The sequence below is a fragment of the Pinus tabuliformis genome, chromosome 5_2 (assembly GCF_031772625.1).
Source record: "Pinus tabuliformis cultivar Carrire ecotype Pingquan chromosome 5_2, CPIR1, whole genome shotgun sequence".
Classification (NCBI taxonomy): domain Eukaryota; kingdom Viridiplantae; phylum Streptophyta; class Pinopsida; order Pinales; family Pinaceae; genus Pinus; species Pinus tabuliformis.
Window position 1 is genome coordinate 886,153,886 of NC_142306.1, and position 9,516 is coordinate 886,163,401.

Below are 9,516 nucleotides of genomic sequence, written 5' to 3' on the forward strand. Positions count from 1 at the left end.
ACCAACCTAGATCCATCTTAACTCTAGATCTACCAAGCACCGAGAGGGATCAAATATCTTGAGGTGCAAACCTCTTTTAGAGTGAAAAGAGATTTGATCCCTCTCGGCGCTATCTCAACTGTTGATCTCAAGTGGGTTAGGATTTAATCCTAGCTATTTATCACTTTGGAGAATAGGGTTATGGATCTAGCTGAATGAAGAATTATAAAGACAACCTAAGGGAAGGATAAATACAAATTACAATTGCAATTAATTTAGAGATTTGAGAGACATTTCATCAAGTGAGTAGTGAGAGACTCAAAGGATGAAGAGAAAGAAAAGTTTGTAGGTAGAAAATTCAGAGAAAGAAAATTAGTGGAGGCTAAGACCATATGAGCTGCTGAGCACTAGATTCACATATGGCCAAGATCTAGCACTAGGAGAGTTGCATGGGTTGACTTGTGTAGGGAGGTGACTTGTGTAGATAGTACTGCTCACAGTCCGCATGTGTGGATAGTTTTACGCACGGGCAACACATATGATGTCTAGGAGGGAGGGAGGCTGTGTGGGTGTAGTTTAGTTTTTTCAGGGAGCTGAATTTCCAGGTTCCATTTGTTGTAAAAATTATGTAATCCTAGCTATCTATCACTTTGGAGATTAGGGTTATGGATCTAGCGGAATGGAGAATTATAAAGACAACCTAAGGGAAGGGGAAAGACACATTACAATTGCAAGTAATTTGCATATTTGAGAGACATTTCATCAAGTGAGCAGTGAGAGACTCAAAGGCTGAAGAGAAAAAAAATTTTGCAGCTGGAAAATTCTAGAGAAGGAAACTCAGTGGAGGCTAAGACAATATGAGTTGCTGAGCACCAAATTCACATATGGTTGAGATGTAGCTCTAGGAGAGTTGCACAGGCTAACTTGTGTAAGGAGGTAGCATGTGTAGATAGTATTGCTCATAGTCTGCATGTGTGGATAGTACTACACATGGGCCAAATGTATGCTGATTAGGAGGGAGTGAGGGAGTGTAGGTGTTGTTTGTTTTTTTAGGGAGCTAAATTTCTAGGTTCCATTCACTGTAAAAATTTTGTATTTCTCTGTGCGCCATCTTCTTATTTATTCTGAGAAATAAAAGTGAAGGATAAATCAAAGGGTTTATAGTTTTTGGCATGTGATTGATTTGATATTTGTGCTTTTGCTATCAATTTTATTGTTAAAATACAAGATTATTTTTATTTAGCAATTTCAGAAAATATTTGTTGGGTAAATTAAATTTTTGGGTTATAAAAAATTGCTTGGGACATAAATCAGATCTGGTATTCAGAAATTAACATCGAATTCATGTTATAGGAGGTCTTGTTTGTGAGAATTATGCTTAAGGGGTAGCACCTTGCAAAGGAACAAGACAATTTTGGTTTTCTTACTGTAGAGAAGTCCCATAGAGGGCATGCATGATGTGAATCACTAAACAAACAATGGCATCAACCATGGTTTTTGTAATTTATAGCACATAAAAAACAAAATGATCCTAAGATTCAGGTTGCCAAATAAAAAATATGCACAAATATTGTGCCCCCTTTGAAGATGATGATCGGTCTCAGTATACAATTGGTGATAACAAGCTTGAATTTTTTTTTTAATCAAGAGAATTGGTAGACCTATTGCCTGTCACCAAGAAGACTTGGGATCGATTCAGTGGGACTGCCAACTACCCACAAGCCTTGCTAGACAGATAAACCAAGTTTCAAACTTGGGTGGGGCCCCTATATTGGTTGGAAAACACTTTCTAGTGCAGGATGCCCACCTTCGGGACTCTTATGCTATAGTGTAGTTGTATATGAACTACCCTAGGGTGTGGATAAGGCCAACCTGAAGTTTTGGAATAGGGGTCATTATGGTGCAATTCATTTGAATTTCAAATAAGATTTGTAGATATTCTCCTAAATACCTCTATTAGCATATGTCCTAATGAGACCGGGGGCATTAATAGAGAACCAAAGAGGTGGGGAGAGAGGGTTCTCAATGTCCAGGTTTAGATGTTGGAGGAGAAGTGTAACCTTGACCTACCAACTAGTTCCAGTGCCTTGACCATAGCTAATGGAATTGATGATTGAAGTGCTAGGTATCGATGTTTGTTGTGATTCAAGTAAGAGTTGGCGATGCACTGTATCCTGTGCAGTATGGTCATTGTGGAAAATCATTGATGTGAAGAGAAGGTGGGAACTGAACTTGGCTAAGATGATGGCGTAGAACAATTTCATCTATAATAATATGCTTCAATAAGAAAGCATTTCTTAAATATGTTTGTCACTCACAGACTCCACACCTCAATCATAAATATGTGTCCCCAAAGTGTGGAAGAGGGGCCTTTCATTTGTGCAGGTGGAAATATCTGATTAGAATAAATTTTTCTACTTCAAAAATAAGTGAAAGGAATTTCACTAGTATAGTTTATATGCTTTTGCATAGAGGGGCTTTTAATACATGATATTTTCAATAATGCATGCTGGAGAGCTAACATGAAAACTTTATGTCACTCCAACCATATTTTGGGTTTTAGATGGCATCTCTTATATTTGCGACTCTTCATTGTTGGATTTATATTTTTCATTATTACCATTTCTCTTTGCCTTCATCCACCACATATTATGTTAGTTAAAAATAATTTCACATTTCGATAATTCGAAAGATAAATTTGTGGAATTTAAAATTCCTACTTATAGTTCTCAGCATCATAGATTTGGAGATTAATGAATCTTATTAATTCAATATTAGTATAAAGTTTGTTCATTATATATTATTTAATGTCAGTTGTCTTGTTGTTTCTATTTATAAAATGAGCAATATATGTGTAATTGATCTTTCTTAGTCTTCAAGCTTTGTCCATCCCTGTCATGTTTGTGTTTTTTTATGTTGAACGCTCATTATACAAGAACTGTTGACTTTGCTGATAGATTGTTTTCATTTTTTTCTCTTTAGAATAGTTATTAGTTCAGCATCTAACATTTAGTTGATCTCTTTCTCATGTGTAAGATTGGTAGATTTGCTAGCAAATTATTTTGTGACATGTAAGCATTAAATGTATTTAATGGATCTTCCTTATCATTTAGGTTTCTCTTTCTTGTGCATAACACTGGCAGTTTTTATAGGAAATTATTTTGTGACATGCAAGCATTAAATGTATATTCAATCTCATTGATGCAGGCAGAGTAACTCCTGAAATTGTAATACATAGCTATGGGATAATTTTATTGGACCTTCTTAGTAGGAAACACATCCCACCTAGTCATGTATATTCTCTCTCTCTGTCTCACTCTCCTTGTGACAACCACAACCACACATGTTTTTTAATATACTTTCATGTTTTATTGTGGGTCAATGCTACAAATTTTCAAATCTCTTTCACACAAACATCCTCTGAACTGGAAATTTTTCTAGCAAATTATTTTGTGACATGCAAGCATTAAATGTATTTAATGGATATTCCTTCTTATTGATGTAGGCAGAGTAACTCCTGAAAGTGTAATATATAGCTACGGGACATTTTTATTGGACCTTCTTAGTGGAAACACATCCCACTTAGTCATGTATACACACACACTCTCTCTCTCTCTATCTTTGTGACATTCACAAACACACTTGTTATTTATCTACTTTCATGTTTTATTGTGGGTCAACGCTACAATTTTTCAAATCTCTTTCACACAAACATCCTCTCAACTTTTCCCTTCCTGTAGGAAAAAGTAAAGTAGAAGATACAATCAAGTAGCATAAACATGTCTGACTCTCTTTTTCACATTTCCATTGAAGGAAAAGGTACCAGCTTCATTAAACAACAGAAGCCTTGAGTCATTGCTCTTTTAAATTTGATCATTTTTCCTTGTTACTTGTTTAACTTGATCAATTGTTGTTTTATGTGCGTTGTATTCTCATCATATAGGATACTGTAGGTTTGCAAATATTCAATGAATTTGGATTTCATCCTACTTCGACCACTCACCTCTATCCTTTTATGAAGCTAAGATGAAAAATGAAAATTAGGGAAAATAAATATGTAACATTTTATAATCTGTTATTAAATTTTAAAGTTAATATGGTGGTTAGAATTGTATATGAAATTTGAATCCATATATTTGTGTTAGTTTTGTTTAGCTGTAGTTTCCATCTTGTAACCACATTGTTCCAAATCAACCAGTACTTTCTAGCATATGTTATACATTTATTGTTCCTATCATCACCATTACAAGAGAATCAGAGATTACAATTATAAATCATTTCTCTGATAATTTTCTAAACTCTCCTTATTGCTACTAGTCTGGTAGCATAGTCATTTATAATCATAATGGATATGAAACATTTTCTATAGACTATAATTCCTATATCATTTCAGCTTGCAATCTGTGATTTCTTTGCTTTATTATGTTTCATTGTTCAGGAGTTCTTCAACATCTATTTGATCTTAATATCTTTTTTTTCACTGGATTTAAAAGTGACAGTGCATTCTGGGAACTGTTTCTAGCCAATACTGAAAGTATTTTGGTTTCTGAAATACATCAAGATGTGAGAAATCGTTTCCAAAAGGATGGAAATGCCTCAATGGTTTCTGGCAATTTCTTGGCAGCTTTCGATGTTTTTGCATTAATTTTTTAGAAGTTGTAGTTGAAAAATTAGAAAGAAGGAAATAAAGGGTTTTCTAATCCTTCCCTAGCTCACTAAATCAAAAAAAATATCTCTAAAACATGAAAGCTCAAGTAAAAAAAATAAGATATTTTATGGGAGGTGAAGGGAAATAACTTCAATGAAAAGATCTTCTCTTCACCTTTTTCAAAATTGTTTCCTGGCATTACCTTTGTTTCCTGCAGTTTCCTAAAAAATCTATCCTAAGTGTTCTTGTTTATGGAAACTCATTTCCTTCCCTTTGTTGGTTTCCATCTCCAATACTTGGGGACAGATAGAAAAATAGGTATCTTTTACCCTCATTTTCATATATGTCCAGTACAGGTTCAAGTTTATTTGGTGATACTTATCGATGCCAATCTCCATGGTTATTTGAAATTCTATCTGGATTATGATGTGGGAACTATTGTTGCGTGCCTTAGATTTGATACGAGGGAAGAATGTGCTGGTGCTAATGGACTCATCCTTAGATGGACAATGTGCAAATGAAGATGCACCTGAACTAGTTGGACTGGCATTAAGGTGCTTTTATTCTGAACCTCGACTAAATCCCAGTACTGAATTGATTCGGGAAACTCCTCGCAAGACTAAGTAGTATAACATGAGCTTGGTGATGCCAAATACCTAATATCAAGAGTAGGTATTATTCTTTTCCACCTTGAGTTAGGTTTTAGATGTTGATGATGTTTTTCTTCACCATTAGTGCAAAAGGAGCCACCAAAAATAAAGGATCATCATGCCTATATTATTTGCAAAGTTATTGACATATTTGTGTTGCAAGGGTTTTTATTGTTTTATTATTTTGGGTCCAACTTTAATGTAAATCTAGCTATTGTGTTTTCAACCATTCCATTCAAAAGTATTATTTTCAATTTACTGATATTTGTGACTGCTTTGTAAAGTGATTTTATTAAATTTATTTTGAGAGTGATTTTGATATAATTTCAGTTGTTGTGATTTTAATCTGGATGTATTTTTATTTTAACTATTTAATAACTCTCACATAATTATTTAAAGGATGCTAGCTTAATGGAAGAGCACTTTCTTTATAAGAAGGAGGTTGGTGGTTCGATTCCACTGTGTCCTAATATGAATTAATCAATGATATTGTAGTTTATTTTTAATTAAATACTTTTAATATTGGTTTATTTCAATCATGAGATATTTTTGTAGATTCATTATTTTATATTGTCTCTAAAGAGACAAAAGTGATGTTGTATTATCTTTGAATGTAATTTTTTATTGTCTCTAGAGAGACAATAGTTAGGATCAAAGACATTGTCTCTTTAAAGACAATATGTCTTTAATCCCAACTATTGTCTCTAGAGAGACAAAAATGAAATTGTCTCTAGAGAGACAAAAATGAAATTGTCTCTAGAGAGACAAAAATGCTTGTGTTATATATTGTCTTTATAGAGACAATATTTTAAGACAATTTAATTTTAAGACAATTTAATTTGAGACACCCACTTAAAGACAATATTTAAGACAATACACAAGTTTTCTTTTGTCTCAAGTTAAGACAATTTACCCAAAAATTGTCTTAAATATTGTCTTAAAACCCTCCTTTGTGTTGTAGTGTAGTACTCTATATGGTTGATGATATAGTGAAAATTGACAAAGGCACTCTTAGTGATATTCTAACCTATTTACAAGATTGACATGATAAAATCAAGTTTCTCCAGCTCAAATCACAACTCTAATGAGATGAGCTACAACAAAAGCATCAACATTATGAACTAGTCCTTGTTTAGGACAATTATCTATTTGAGTTTGAGCAAGATTCCTATTAGGACCCAAAACATGATTAGATCAATGTTGCCACTACAAGAGTAGATTCAAATGATGATGAACGTTTGCTTGCACTTTCTAAGCCCATTACCAAACCTTGGGAATAAATCATCTACAACAAGCATATAATAGATCTTGGAGATGAAAAAGAAGTGACCTTTCATATTCCATGCTATTTCCAACTATTGAAAATAGAAAAAAGAAATGTTAAAAATAACATCTAGAAATTCTAATTTAATTTGTCGTTGAAGTAAATTGTAATTCTATTCTCATAACAATTTGTAATAGTTAACTAAGTTAAATTGACTTAGTTGACTTAGGAAATTTGAGCTGGAAGTCTATCTAGAGTCATGTAGAATGATCCATAAATTTTAGGGGCCCAAATCGAGTTCTTTTGAGTTGTAATTAATTAACTCAGTTTAACTGAGTTATAGTTAGTTAAACTAGTTCTAACTATTGAAGGAACTAGTAGGATGTCTATTAGTGGGGATGAGCACTAGTGCATCCTCAGTGCCACACCAATTAATTGAAGATTCACTCTTAAATCAATCATGCATGTTAGTTCAGAGGAAGACCCAATTGAGATTAGAGGTCAAGGACAATGTACTATCAGTTGTATAATTTTTCGAGTTGTACAGATGGTGCATGCAATCAATTGAGTGCCTATGGATGGATTGTGCACTTATGGAGTGAGGATTTCCCAATTAAATACATGCTAATTTTGTTAGGAATTGCATAAGGAAGTAGGGGCTTAGAGGAAAAAAAAATGTCTAAGTATTGGCAAAATTCATTCAGTGAGGTAGAGGATAGGAAATACTTGTGCTGGTTGAGGAGAGCATATTGGATTCATCCAAGTCTTACCTAGGATGTAGAGAGTTAGATTGTAATAGTGCAGGAATTGTTCAGGTTGATCAAGAATTGTATTTTCTTCTCAGATCTTCTGGTTAATGCAATATATATAGTTGAGGTTTTTTGAAGTTTCCTTCCCTAGAGAAATATTTTGTTATGTGCGATTGATATTCTTCCTTTTCTACTTATTGTTTTCATCGATCAATTTTGGTTTCCACTGAAGAGTAGAGTAGATTCTTGTATTGTGTTTTAGCATATCACATAAGCTATTGAATCTATAGTAAAAATCTACATGGTATCAGAGTTGAAGACAATATAGAAGAGGATAATTTGAGTTTGTTGTGAAGGTGAAATCGAATTTGCAATTTCATACTTCAGAGTAAAAAATATGTCATTCTACGGTTTGAGACTTGAGTATGCCCTGGAGGGAAACTTGAATTACATAGCTTGGAAGGATAGGATGGAGGCAGTGCTGGAAGACAATGGCCTCAAGGAATTCATAGATCATGGTATTCCGAAGCCTCCAACATCTGATGCTAAAGATATCGCTGAATGGAGGAAGTGTGTGGCAAAAGCGAGAAGGATTACCCTGGAAGGAGACTAAGATCACATTGTCTCGAATCTGCACGGTAAGGACACTCCATTTACAATGTGGAATGAATTGACAGAGCTATTTCAAAATAGAAATGACCATAAGAAGTTGGCACCGAAGGAAAAAATTAGAAAGATTAAGATGGAGAAGGGCGACTCTATTCCAAAGTACTTGACCAAGTTCACCCACTTTCGAGATGTGTTTGGAAGTGTCGAGATTACCGTTGCCAAAGATGGTCTGGTGAGCCTTGCAGTTCTAGGACTTCCTAAGAGCTTACATAGTTACCAGGACTCTACTAATGGGAGGGAGAAGTGACTAGAGTGGGAGCATTTGTGATTTGACTTGGTACAGGAAGAGATTCAATGGAACACTAGAGATATATCCTCATCAAATCATGATGATGAGGAGAATTATGCCTTAGCGGGTAAGGAAAAAATGGGAAGGGGAAGTCATATCATACCAAATTATATTCTTGTCTTGGTAGAAAGAAGAATGACATGTCGAAAGTCAAGTGTTTTCACTGTCACGAGTACGGGTACTATGCCACGAATTACCCACAGTAGAAAGAAATCAAGAAGGAGCATATAATAGCAGCAACAGGTGAAGCTTTAGCTTCACAATTCGAACTTGATTTCAATCTCATTGCATGCATGGCCAACACAATAATGGAAGCATATGGTATCTCAATAGTGGTGCCTCGTTCCATATGACGGGGAATAAATATCTCTTCAGTGACTTTGAGGAGAGAGACCTCAAGTAGAACATGGAGTTTGGAGATGATGGGAGGTATAACGCGGCTGACATTGGTACAATTACTTTTCAGAGGGAGTCTCGATCACCTCTCAAAATCACATATGTGATGTATGTTTCAAGACTAAAGAAGAATCTTGTTTCCCTCATGGTATTGGAAGATTGTAGCTATGATATGATTTTTACAAAAGGAAGCATTTTCCTTAGACACATTGCCATGAGATAGGTGGCACGGATTTTTGTGTGAGTTAATAACCTGTATGCACTTGAGGTACAAGATGCATGCAAAGCCTTAAGGAGTAAGGGAAAGTTTAGTGACAATGGTTGAGAGGGAGTGTGAATTACCTCTGAACATGCAACCCTAAAAGAAACCTCAGAAGTAGCCTCAGAAAGTTGTGGAGCAACCACAATAAGAGAACTAGAGAGGAGACTGAGTGGAGACATCCACTTAAGCAGAGACCTCTAGTAGGGGGAGAATTCAAGACAAGTGGGTAGAGGGAGCACATGCATCCATACCTCCAGGTGAGAGGTGGGGCAATGTGAAGTAATAGTCCCAAGAGTGCAGAAATTTTGGCAGGGTCCATTGAAATTTTTTGTCTTATGGATCATTACCTTGCTACGGGAGCCCATAGTACACAATATAAGGATGGATCAGTGGTGGTTGATGCAGTCAGTTGTCAGAGTGACTGAGGCAGACATTAACAATAGCCTGATACTGGGGAGTGGAGAGAAGAGTTGGCAACACTGTAGATGGTACAATGCAGAGGCAACAAATGCGCAAAGTTTTCAGTAGACAATGCAGGAGATAGTAGCAGTCAGAGACTCTGGTGATAGATGCATCATACTGATTCATGTTGGATGCTTTTTCAATTTTA